At 40.0% G+C, this 12,412-nt stretch overlaps 1 long non-coding RNA gene across 1 annotated transcript in view; it reads right to left on the bottom strand.

Moving 5' to 3' along the window:
• LOC123331367 overlaps positions 1-8,608 on the bottom strand; it is a 52,247-nt gene extending 43,639 nt beyond the window's left edge. Inside the window, exon 1 of the long non-coding RNA XR_006547957.1 lies at positions 8,419-8,608. This is a non-coding gene — a long non-coding RNA (uncharacterized LOC123331367). The remainder of the gene's footprint in view (positions 1-8,418) is intronic.
• Between the last annotated feature and the right edge of the window lie 3,804 nt (positions 8,609-12,412).

The following is a 12,412-nucleotide window of genomic DNA, read 5'->3' as shown; positions in this document are numbered from 1 at the left end:
TGTCTATGGGGTCGCACAGAGTCGGACACTACTGAAGCGACTTAGCAGCAGCAGCAGCCATCTACTTATCTGCCATGGCCTGTCACTTTGTTCAGTCTTTCAGATTTCACCTGAGAAATTCCCAAGGTTGTGACTTATTACCTTTGGATAATAAGGAGAAGGAAGCATAGATTAATCCATAGACAATAAGAATATAAAAGTTTTATTTTAACAGAAATGAGACTACAGCCTGGGAAATGCAGATTCAAGAGGCACTTGAATTGTGTTCTACTGGACTATGAAAAGAGAGAGGTTTATAAACCACAAGGGTACAGTTAGTTACAGGAGTTGTTTAACAATTCTAGCTGGAGCTAGCAAGAACTAAGGGTGCTTGTTAAGCAAGGGCTGGGGGGGTGGGTCTGAAATTGTTGCATAAAGTTAACTTGAGACCATAAAGTTATGGCTGGCAGCTGTTAGCAAGATACTGTTTTGGGAATGGTTCATCATGTCCTCAAGTTTGAGAGAGTACAGAAAACTGAAATTCTTAGAAATGCAACAATGGACCTGAAAGCACATTCCCAGTGTATCCAGCTCCATTCTCAATGCCTAAACCACAGTTACTACATTTTGAATCATAAGTGCATCCTTTTAGTGGTTAAAGCAGATGTACAATGTCTGTTTGATGGCCCATAAGACATGCCGTTTTAGTTAACAAAGTTCAAGCCAAATCCAGCATAAACCAGAATGAATTCCCCATATCTCAATACATGAAAATTTTTTCCATCAGAAGAATGTCTGGATTCATGGATTTTATCAGGTTAGATGATAATGCCATTTGTTGACAGAGAAACCACTGGAGAAGTGAAAACTTGTGTAAGAATAAAAACAATTGCAGTTGATGTTTTCTGACCATGGCTGTGTGGCAAATAAGTGCCATAGTAGGGTAAGTATTACCAATGTGTAGCTCAGGAGGTAGATACGAGTTTTTAGTTTTATAATCCTGAGTCAGGAATTGAGCTTCCCTCATAGCTCAGTCAGTGAAGAATGCAATGCAGGAGACTTGGGTCTAGAAAATCCCTTGGAGAAGGAAATGGCAATGCACTCCAGTATTCTTGCCTGAAAAATCCTGTGGACAGAGGAGGCTGGCAGGCTACAGTCCATGGGGTTGCCAAGTTAGCTACTAAACAAACAACAGAGAAAGTCTTGCTTGAAATATTTTAAGAACAAATATGGAGCCATGAAATTCAGCCATATAAACAGAATGCTGTGACAGAGAGACAAAAAACGGATTTTTATTAACAAAGTCTGAAAAGGCCTCTTAAGAGGTTATAAGCTGTCCTCTAAAAACAGGAACTGATAATATGGACAGAGGGGAAGACATCCAGGCCCACATATGGAAGCAATTGTGCCAATGCAGAGAAAGTAAAAAAAAAAGCATGTGTTTGGTGGTTCCCCCAAGCAGGTAACAATAGGAATTTGATGTAATGGTTAAAAATTTCTTTACATGTCAAATAGGAATCTCCTCAGTATAAATACTATAGTCACCATCTGCCACCATATGCAAGAACATATCTTAATCCTTTCTGACCAAGTTCATTCATCTAGAGAATACAAGGCATGCTTCTCTAAAGGCCATTCTGAGTTTCCTTCCATCAACTTAATCCCAACTTTATCCAGCATACCCTAGAGAATAGCAGTAAATTGTTACAAATATTTTTTTATACCATATACTTTTCTAAAACTAGATGTTAGTATTTCAAAATCTGTCTTAAGAGGGAAGTGTTAAAACTATTTTAATTACTTAAATATAATTAGGAATATCCTTCTAATTCTAAATTCCTAAAATTTCTCAACAGAGACTCTTACAATGTTATAGTTCTCCAAGTTATTACAGAAATAAGAGCACTTACTCAGCCATGGAACATTTTGAAATCATGATTAGTGATCAATTGCTTCTAATCATAACTGAGTCTCTCCTCTTGATTAGAGGGTCTTTTTCTTCTTCTGCTGCTACTAATATGAATATAATATCATATTCATTCAAACAAGGCTGATGGTCAAGGTTTGAGATTGTCTAAAATAAAAGTTGGCAACTGATGCTTAGGGGACCAAATCTGGTTCTGAGGAGAGCTTCACAGGTTCACAGAGGTAGCCTTCTTAGTATTTAATTTTTTTAAAAAGTGGCCAAAATTATAAAGATTAGGAGATTCAAATTAAAAGTTTTGGATGTTTATTAAAAATACAAATATTGAGCCTACATTTTCCCATATTAACAATCAGCTGTAGATAATACGAGGCCAACTATTGTACGAAAGTGAAAGAAATTGAAAGTCACTCAGTTGTGTTCGACTCTTTGCAACCCCATGGCCTATACAGTCCATGGAATTCTCCAAGCAAGAATACTGGATTGGGTAGCCTATCCCTTCTCCAGGGGAGCTTCCCAACCCAGGAATCAAACCCAGGTCTCCCAAATATCAAGCAGATTCTTTACCAGATGAGCCACCAGGGAATCCCAAGAATACTGGAGTGGGTAGCCTACCCCATCTCCAGTGGGTCTTCCCAACCCAGGAATTGAACCTGGGTCTCCTGCATTGCAGGTGGATTCTTTACCAGCTGAGCTACCAGGGAATCAGTATTGTATAGGGAAGAACAAATCTGACTCCATTATTAGATCTGTTCATTTTTACTTTAACTTCTGTGCTTTACTGCCTGTGCTCTACATCTTTTGTAAAATAATATTGCCTGTAACCAGAAAGAGCTCCAAAGCCAACATTTCTATATTTTTGGCCTCAATATGCATTTGGCACAGAAACTTGCTGTTGGTAACTCTACCCCTGTTACTGTACAGTACAAAATGGAGACTAAACAAATTCTGAGCAGTGAAACCATTTAAGCCATGTAAGCAAATCTAGTTTTAGCTTATTTCATGAACATAAGTGCAACTTAGGTTACTTCTTGCAAATGCCTCTGATATTCAAGAAATAAATGTATTCCATCTTTCTAAAATAGTATAAGATAAATCATTTTTAACCATTCCTCTGCTATCTAGAAACCCCAACTGTAATTTCCAGTCATTGCAAAGGTTAAAGGAATCTTTCATTTTCACTTTATAAGCCATCCTGTAACATTATGCCTCTGAGCTTCATATCAGTTTGGAATGTGAAGACATCCAGTTCAAACTGTTCTATGAGTAGACAACAAGCACTATTTTACCAATCTGGTTTTAATTTTTACCATTTCTGGATCTGACACCCTTTAGAGTATACTTTCAAGTTTTCATAACTGCTACTACTTCTGATTACTTCTCAACTTTGAAGCCAAGATATGGTTTTCATCTTATAAAGCTGTTACACTTAAATTCAAGAACAGGCATATCCTGAAGATATCAAACACTTGGTTCCAGACAACTGCAATAAGTCAAATATTGCAACAAAGTGAGTAACATAAATTTTTGGTTTCCCAGTGCTTAAGAGTTTACATTAAACTGCAGTTTAAGTGTACAGTAGCATTATGTCTAAACCAATATACATATCTTATTTTAGAAAGCACCATATTGTTTTAAAAATGCTTAAATAGTAACAAACATTACATCACCAAACAAATACAATTTTTGAAATACTGTGAGAATTGACAATTCTCTCAAAAAATGTGCCACAGACACCAAGCAAGCAAATGCTGTTGGAAAAATTACACCAATAGAATTGCTTGATACAGAGTTGCCACAAATCTTCAATTTGTAAGTTACACTCTATCTTCATAGTGCAATAAAATGAGATATCCTCTAGTTTTAAAAGCAAAGTAAAATATTTGATTTATGTCTCCAGCAAAAGTGTGAGCATTAAGATGCTGCTAAGTTGCTGCTAAGTCGCTTCAGTCGTGTCTGACTCTGTGCGACCCCATAGACGGCAGCCCACCAGGCTTCCCCATCCCTGGGATTCTCCAGGCAAGAACACTGGAGTGGGTTGCCATTTCCTTCTCCAATGCATGAAAGTGAAAAGTGAAAGTGAAGTCGCTCAGTCGTGTCCAACTCTTAGCCATCCCATGGACTGCAGCCCACCAGGCTTCTCAGTCCATGGGATTTTCCAGGCAAAAGTACTGGAGTGGGTTACCATTGCCTTCTCCGGAGCATTAAGATAGACCAAGAGAATAAAATGTTTATGAGTAAGATCTTTATAATGATGAACCAAGAGACCAGACTTTTCTGTAGCAGTTAAGACTGCCTATGTGCTTAAATGTACAAAGCAAACATGAGTATGCTTTAGGGGCAGGGAGAAAGGAAACAAACCTGGTTTATAAGTTTACTTTATCAGTAAGGGTCCAAGAAAAAAAAAAAAAACATGCTCTTTTAGGCAGAGTGTTGCTGCTGCTGCTGTTAAGTTGCTTCAGTCGTGGCCGACTCTGTGGGACCCCATAGACAGCAGCCCACCAGGCTCCCCCGTCCCTAGGATTCTCCAGGCAAGAATATTGGAGTGGGTTGCCATTTCCTTCTCCAACGCATAAAAGTGAAAAGTGAAAGTGAAGTCTCTTAGTCATGTCCAACTCTTAGCGACCCCATGGACTGCAGCCTACCAGACTCCTCCGTTCATGGATTTGCCAGACAAGAGTATTGGAGTGGGGTGCCATTGCCTTCTCTGAGGCAGAGTGTTACTATTTAGTTATTGATGAGTTGAAGAGACAGGACATGGCAAGATAAATATTACATATTAATGCATGTGAGTGGAATTGAGAAAAAAAATTACATCAGATCAGATCAGATCAGATCAGTCGCTCAGTCGTGTCTGACTCTTTGCAACCCCATGAATTGCAGCACAACAGGCCTCCCTGTCCATCACCAACTCCAGGAGTTCACTCAGACTCACGTCCATCGAGTCAGTGATGCCATCCAGCCATCTCATCCTCTGTCGTCCCCTTCTCCTCCTGCCCCCAATCCCTCCCACCATCAGAGTCTTTTCCAATGAGTCAAATCTTCGCATGAGGTGGCCAAAGTACTGGAGTTTCAGCTTTAGCATCATTCCTTCCAAAGAAATCCCAGGGCTGATCTCCTTCAGAATGGACTCGTTGGATCTCCTTGCAGTCCAAGGGACTCTCAAGAGTCTTCTCCAACACCACAGTTCAAAAGCATCAATTCTTTGGCACTCAGCCTTCTTCACAGTCCAACTCTCACATCCATACATGACCACAGGAAAAACCATAGCCTTGACTAGACGAACCTTTGTTGGCAAAGTAACGTCTCTGCTTTTGAATATGCTATCTAGGTTGGTCATAACCTTCCTTCCAAGGAGTAAGCATCTTTTAATTTCATGGCTGCAGTCACCATCTGTAGTGATTTTGGAGCCCAGAAAAATAAAGTCTGACACCGTTTCCACTGTTTCCCCATCTATTTCCCATGAAGTGGTGGGACCGGATGCCATGATCTTTGTTTTCTGAATGTTGAGCTTTAAGCCAACTTTTTCACTCTCCTCTTTCACTTTCATCAAGAGGGTTTTGAGTTCTTCTTCACTTTCTGCCATAAGGGTGGTGTCATCTGCATATCTGAGGTTATTGATATTTCTCCCAGCAATCTTGATTCCAGCTTGTGTTTCTTCCAGTCCAGCGTTTCAAAGAATAAACAGAGATACAGACATAGAAGACAAATGCGTGGATACCAAGAGGTGGGATGGATTGAGAGAGTTGGATTGATATATACACACTACTATATATAGAATAGAGAACTAATGAGAACATACTCTATCGCACAGGAAACTCTATCCAGTGCTCTTTAGTGACCTAAATGAGAAGGAAATCCAAAAAAGAGGGGATATATGTGGATGCATAGGCTGATTCACTTTGCTGTACAACAGAAACTAACATACCATTGTAAAGCAACTGTACTTCAATTAAAACACATACATACACACAAAACAGCTACCAAAACAAGCTACCAACCCAAAGGCTGAGGAACAATGAGAAGAGATTGGAATTATTTAAATTATTTAAATTTTGAAATTCACAGTCCTTCAGACCTGTGAGAAGTTACTCCTTGAAAGTGTTGGTTTCTCAAAGCTGAAGTGCCCCACTTGGCCAGGATCTGGAACTCTGAAGAGGTACTAGCAAGAGGGTGCTGAGTCTGAGGGATCCAAAGAAACTAGTTATGCAACCCATGGGAAAGCTCTGTGGGATCAACTGCTGACACTTTAACCTGTCACCACCAGAGTGAAGAAACTGCTGGGGTGTTGCTAACAGAATAGGAAGTTGAAAAAGACAAGAAGCAAAAGGATAATAAGAAGCAAAACAGAGAAAATCCTTTTTACATCAGCTTTCCAGGCCCTTATTACTATTCCCTACCAGATTTAACAGGAATCAGCTGGCAAACCAGAGCTATGGTATGGGTTCAGCTCCAGCTCAGAGATAATACTCTACTAACTAGCAGTTGCCTGACTAGAAATCACTAGTGTTTTGATCTACAAAGTTTTTTCAAGTATGCATGTCATTTAGTATTTTTGATCTTTGCAGAGCAGACATGAGAACGAACATCCATTATGCACAGGAAGGAACTGGTTTACATATCCAACATCATATGGGTGGAAGAGTCAGCATTAGAACCTAGCAACTCATTTCATTGTTCAAGTAATCAAAAGATGCAAATCCAACAGGCAATTGGATTCTTAAGGCTAATTGATCCTGTGAATCTCACTCTTCTGCAACAACAGAAAGCTGGATGCTTGGAAGGCCCTAAATCACAAATGGTGACCACCTGCTGACCTTCTAAATTAAAAATTTCAGCTGAAGATATGGCACATGGATGAGCAATTGTCTACTATTTACTGAAACAATTATCAGTTCAGTTCCATTGCTCAGTCGTTTCCAACTCTTTGCGATCCCATGGACTGCAGCACGCCAGGCCTCCCTGTCCATCACCAACTCCCGGAGTTTACCCAAACTCATGTCCATTGAGTTGCTGATGCCATCCAACCATCTCATCCTCTGTCATCCCTTCTCCTCCTGCCCTCAATCTTTCCCAGCATCAGGGCCTTTTCAAATGAGTCAGTGCTTCGCATCAGGTGGTCAAAATATTGGAGTTTCAGCCTCAACATCAGTCCTTCCAATGAACACTCAGGGCTAATCTCCTTTAGGACGGACTGGTTGGATCAATTATATGCCTTTTAAAAATACCTGAAGAATACAATTCAGTTTAGCACCTCAATATCTCTAGGAAAGGCATCACTCTACCCCCACCCTGCTCCCAGTTAAGGGTACAGATTCTAGTTGGTTTAAAGTATTTCCCTCACCCTGCAACTACTATACAGAGTAAATTACTGTGACTTCAGTTTAAAAAAAAAAATTCCTCCTCAGTTAACAGCATTCCTCTTTGCTATTGGCCAAAGACAAACATGATTTACAAGATATATTTTTTCCAATGACTACTAGGTTAGTGGAAACCAGGAACATTTTTCACTTGTGCATTATACAGCTCAGCGCAAACAATTCTAATGGGCAGCAGCCTGGTTTCTACAGAACACTAGTTAGTTAGGTCCTTCATAACTGTTTTTTTGTTTGTTTGTTTGTTTTTTTGCAGAGGGGGCAGAAGATGCCTTTTGATAATTAAGTTTAGCAAGTATTTACCGTAACTGTGGAACTTACCGGTATCATTACTATTTTAATGTGAACCATGTGGCTTCCTTTATTTATTCTCCAAATTTGTGCGCCAAAATACAGATAGTTTTTAACAGTGTCCGCAGACATTTATGCTAATAGTCCACGAAACAGATTTGGAGAAACACATATTTAAGGAAATAGCATCCGTTGGTCCTATCTCCAACACCCTTATCTAATTCTTATTGAAGATCTGCTCGGAAAGAAAAATCCCACTTACTCTCAAGTTTTATTTCTTCTTTTTCTTAATTCCCATTTTGCTCCCTACACACACACACACACACACACACACACACTTAGATTGCTTCTGCTGTTTAGTTCACAGCTTCAGTTCTCTTACATTAACAAGCAAACAAAAAAACAAACACAAAATTACAGACCAAAAATATGCCAAGAGACCTTCTCAAAATCTCATATTTTTCAGCAGAGTTGTTTCAAAAGGTAAAGGTAATCTCAAAATTCCATAAGAGACCCTCTCAACTCTTCAAATATTCATCTTTTCTTCCTATAAACCCAGGATATTTCTTCCAGTCTCTGAAAACATGCTTGTTGTCTGTGATATGAATGTAGAGAGCGGTCTATAAGGACTGGCATTTACATCACTTTATTTGCAGGCTTCCTTGGCACAGGCCTACCTCAAAGGCAGAATATATTTGAGGGTGACTATGAGCTTTGCTTTCTGGGTGGTAAAGAAAATGAAAACAGAAAAGGAAGCACAGAATTGGCCAAGATAATCACATATTTTCATTCTAAACTGCTTTCTCCTATCACAGGATATTACAGCTAGAAAGGTCATCCAACTCTCACCTTGATACAGTGAAGGAAAAGGGTGAGGGAGGGGGGAACAGTCCAGAGCTCACCAGGTAGCATCTAAAGCAAAAGTAAAACTGAGCTCTCCGATACACTCTCCCCTGGTCCATGCTGTTTAGTCAGTTATGAGCTGGGTTAGGCTGGAATGATTTGCACGTAGCTGTAATCAATGATGCCCAAGCCTAGTTAATCATCAGATTCACCTGGGTTTCTTTTGCACCTATAGCCTTTCAGGTCCCACTCCAAACTTTGTGATAGCTAAATCATGGAGTCTGTTCTTCTATAATCTAAGGTCTATCCCAATGAGTCTGAAATCATAAATGTTGGATAAATCTGGAAAAGGCCATGGAGTTTGAGAATTATAAGATATAACTTCATTGTCCCAGACTTGCTTTTATTCTGTAAGTTAGTGTACGAGGTGGACCTTCCTTGGTGGAGTCAAGGGTATGGTTACTACTTTACACCTAGCTAGACTTTGCTTCGGAGAAGGCAATGGCACCCCACTCCAGTACTCTTGCCTGGAAAATCCCATGGATGGAGGAGCCTGGAAGGCTGCAGTCCATGGGGTCACTGAGGGTTGGACACGACTGAGCGACTTCACTTTGACTTTTCACTTTCATGCACTGGAGAAGGAAATGACAACCCACTCCAGTGTTCTTGCCTGGAGAATCCCAGGGACAGGGGAGCCTGGTGGGCTGCCGTCTATGGGGTCGCACAGAGTTGGACACTACTGAAGCGACTTAGCAGCAGCAGCAGCAGACTTTGCTAGGTGACCTATGGGAAGTTGCTTAATTGTTTTCAAGTCATATCTATTATGAAAGCTGATTTACAATGACCTGTCTCTGGGTTCCTATTAAAGCCCAATTAATTATTAGAAGAAAAGGTCTTTAACTTTTCAATAAAAATTATTGAAAATTCAATGCTTCTTTTTTTAAACAGCATTTTAAATTTAAACTATGCCAAGATGAAAGAGAAACTTCTATGTAATTAAAAACAAGCAAATAAAGCATAAATAAAACAAAACTAAAAGTCTGATCTACACATGGACCCCAAAATAATTGGAAGCAGTATTCGAAATATTTAGAGAAGAAACAGATGCTGCTGCTGCTGCTAAGTCACTTCAGTCGTGAAGTGACTGGGCTCCCCCATCCCTGGGATTCTCCAGGCAAGAACACTGGAGTGGGTTGCCATTTCCTTCTCCAATGCAGGAAAGTGAAAAGTGAAAGTGAAGTTGCTCAGTCGTGTCCGACTCTTAGCGACCCCATGGACTGCAGCCTACCAAGCTCCTCCATCCATGGGATTTTCCAGGCAAGAGTACTGGAGTGGGGTGCCATTGCCTTCTCTGGAAACAGATGCTATGCATTCTAAAATCTATTTCACCCTATGTAGAATAGCGTCTCCTATTTCTTTCTCTTTCTCTGTTGGGCCATATCACCTGTTTTTATGAGAATAAAAGACAAATGATATTTCTAGTACAGATAAGAAATATATATATATATATATATATATATATATATGACAAACTTTGGGGACATTTACCAACTGGCCAATTATGATTAGAGGTGAACTACTATGGAAGATAAAAATAATAAAATTCTAATGAGATCCCTTAAGTATTTGCATACTTGAAAGGTGCAAATGCTTATACTGATAGAAAAGGGTTTTCAGATCTCACAGACCAAAAGATGCAATTTAAACAGAACAAACCAGTAGCATAAATCTGAATTCTATCATAAGTCTGTAATTTTTCTTCTCTTTTATTGAATGTTTGTAGAATCTAAACTCTGTTAGGAATTATGCATTTAGAAACAATTCACTTTCCTGCAACTTGGGAGAACAGCTTTCCTTCTGATCACCTCACAAGTCAACATTATTAGTAGCCATCATTATTGTCAAGAACAAAATTTCCTTATTGTGGACCCACTCTGTGTGATTAGATGACAGAATCAACCAAATACTGAGAAATAGTATAAGTGGTGGTATGAATATGAGTTCTGACATGACACTTCCTGGAACCAAAGCCTGACTCCATCATCTTACCAGGTATATACATCTGGGCAAGTTACTTAATTTCTCTATGCCTCAGTTTAGTCCTTTGAAAAATGACAGATGTGTTATCTCCAACACTGAATTTTTTTCAAGTTTTTGATCACATACACCATGAGGAATACTCAGCAAACTATAAGTTTGAGTAATGGGTAACCAATAAATGGAAACTTCATAATGAAGAATATAGAAACATAACTCTGGAGTAAATTAAAAGTAACTCCAATGAATATAATATTCTAATTTAACCAGATCACTTAACAAATATTTATGGACCTTTTTACTATGTGCCAGGCATTGAGCTATAAGATAAAGGTGTTATAGAAAGGAAGATGACAACTTCTTGCCTCAGAGAGAAACTGATAAAGGTAAGGTGCACATATCAGGGAGCTCCCCAGTGCCAAAATTTTCATAGGAAAGTCTTAATCATGACTGGGAGATGGGTGGGTATCCTTTGATGTCTTTCAGATACTCATATTTGTGACTTATCTTTGCTTGCCATAGGAGCCAAGGACAAACTACCAGAATGGGCTAATAAGATGAAAGAGGTGATTTCTGGCTGCTGCCCTACCAGATATTCAAAGTATAAACATGGGCAAGCCCCTCTCCCTCTCTCAGATCTCTACTTCCTTCACAGCATCTCTCCAAGACCGGCTATGACGATTCAGCGAGCTAATTCCTGTGACAAGTACCTTGTGAATTTTCAGAGGCTGTGTCAATGAAAGGGTAAGGAAAATAAGATAAATTTGATAATACCCACTGAGAATCAATTTTGAGCAAAAAGCAGAACAAAAAGCAAACATTCAGCTCCCCCTGTCTAGCCCCAAGCTTTCCCTCCTAGCCCCAAGTCTGTCAATACCTCTAACCTCCTTTTTTATTTATGCTGGGCTCTGGGCTAAATGCCTTATAAGTATTATTTCCATTAGCCAGCACAGCTGCCCCATGAACTGGGCACTATCCGTATCCCTCTTTAGAGACCAGAAATCTGATGCCAAGGGCCATCAGGTCCACAGAGGACCAAACCAGACCTAGAACCCAGCCTAGGTTTCTCTGATGCTAAAACTTGTGTCATAAACCACTTTCACGTTGAATTTCCAAGTTTACATCTCAGGGACCCTGAAGCCAGGGGCCAGCTACCTACATGCTGGTCCTTAGGACCTGGACTTCAGGGTACCCTGGGCTGCCCAGTGCAGCCCTTTTCTCCTGTGTTAACTTCATGGCTTCTAAGTGCCTCCAGTTTGCCTTTTTGATTGTCAATATGTTCATATAATAAAACTAGATTAACGCATCTCCCTGTCATTGACAGAACAGAAGCACTTATTAAATGGGCCTTTGGTTATTGATGGCCTGTTTTGATGCAGTGGAAGGAGGCATCCTGGAACATTCCACAAGAAACTCCTGACTCTTGAGTCAGCCACTAACTTTCCACGTTCCCTCAGACAAATAGTTTAACTGTTTTGAGCCTCAGTTTATTCATCTATAAAAGAGAACACTGCCTGCCATTTCTACTTTCTTGAATTCCTATAGGGATAAAATTAGATAATGCATATGGAATAGGTGTCCCTTGGACTGCAAGGAGATCCAACCAGTCCATTCTGAAGGAGATCAGCTCTGGAATTTCTTTGCAAAGAATGATGCTAAAGCTGAAACTCCAGTACTTTGGCCACCTCATGCGAAGAGTTGACTCATTGGAAAAGACTTTGATGCTGGGAGGGATTGGGGGCAGGAGGAGGAGGGGACGACAGAGGATGAGATGGCTGGATGGCATCACTGACTTGATGGGCGTGAGTCTGGGTGAACTCCTGGAGTTGGTGATGGACAGGGAGGCCTGCCGTGCTGCGATTCATGGGGTCGCAAAGAGTCGGACACGACTGAGCGACTGATCTGATCTGATCTCTGATGGAATAGGTTTATAAGCTTTAAAGTTCTACCATACTAACCATTG

Source organism: Bubalus bubalis, chromosome 23 (genome assembly GCF_019923935.1).
Source record: "Bubalus bubalis isolate 160015118507 breed Murrah chromosome 23, NDDB_SH_1, whole genome shotgun sequence".
Taxonomy (NCBI): Eukaryota; Metazoa; Chordata; class Mammalia; order Artiodactyla; family Bovidae; genus Bubalus; species Bubalus bubalis.
Note: the sequence above shows the minus strand (reverse complement) of the source record. Positions and strands in the feature narration are given on the sequence as shown.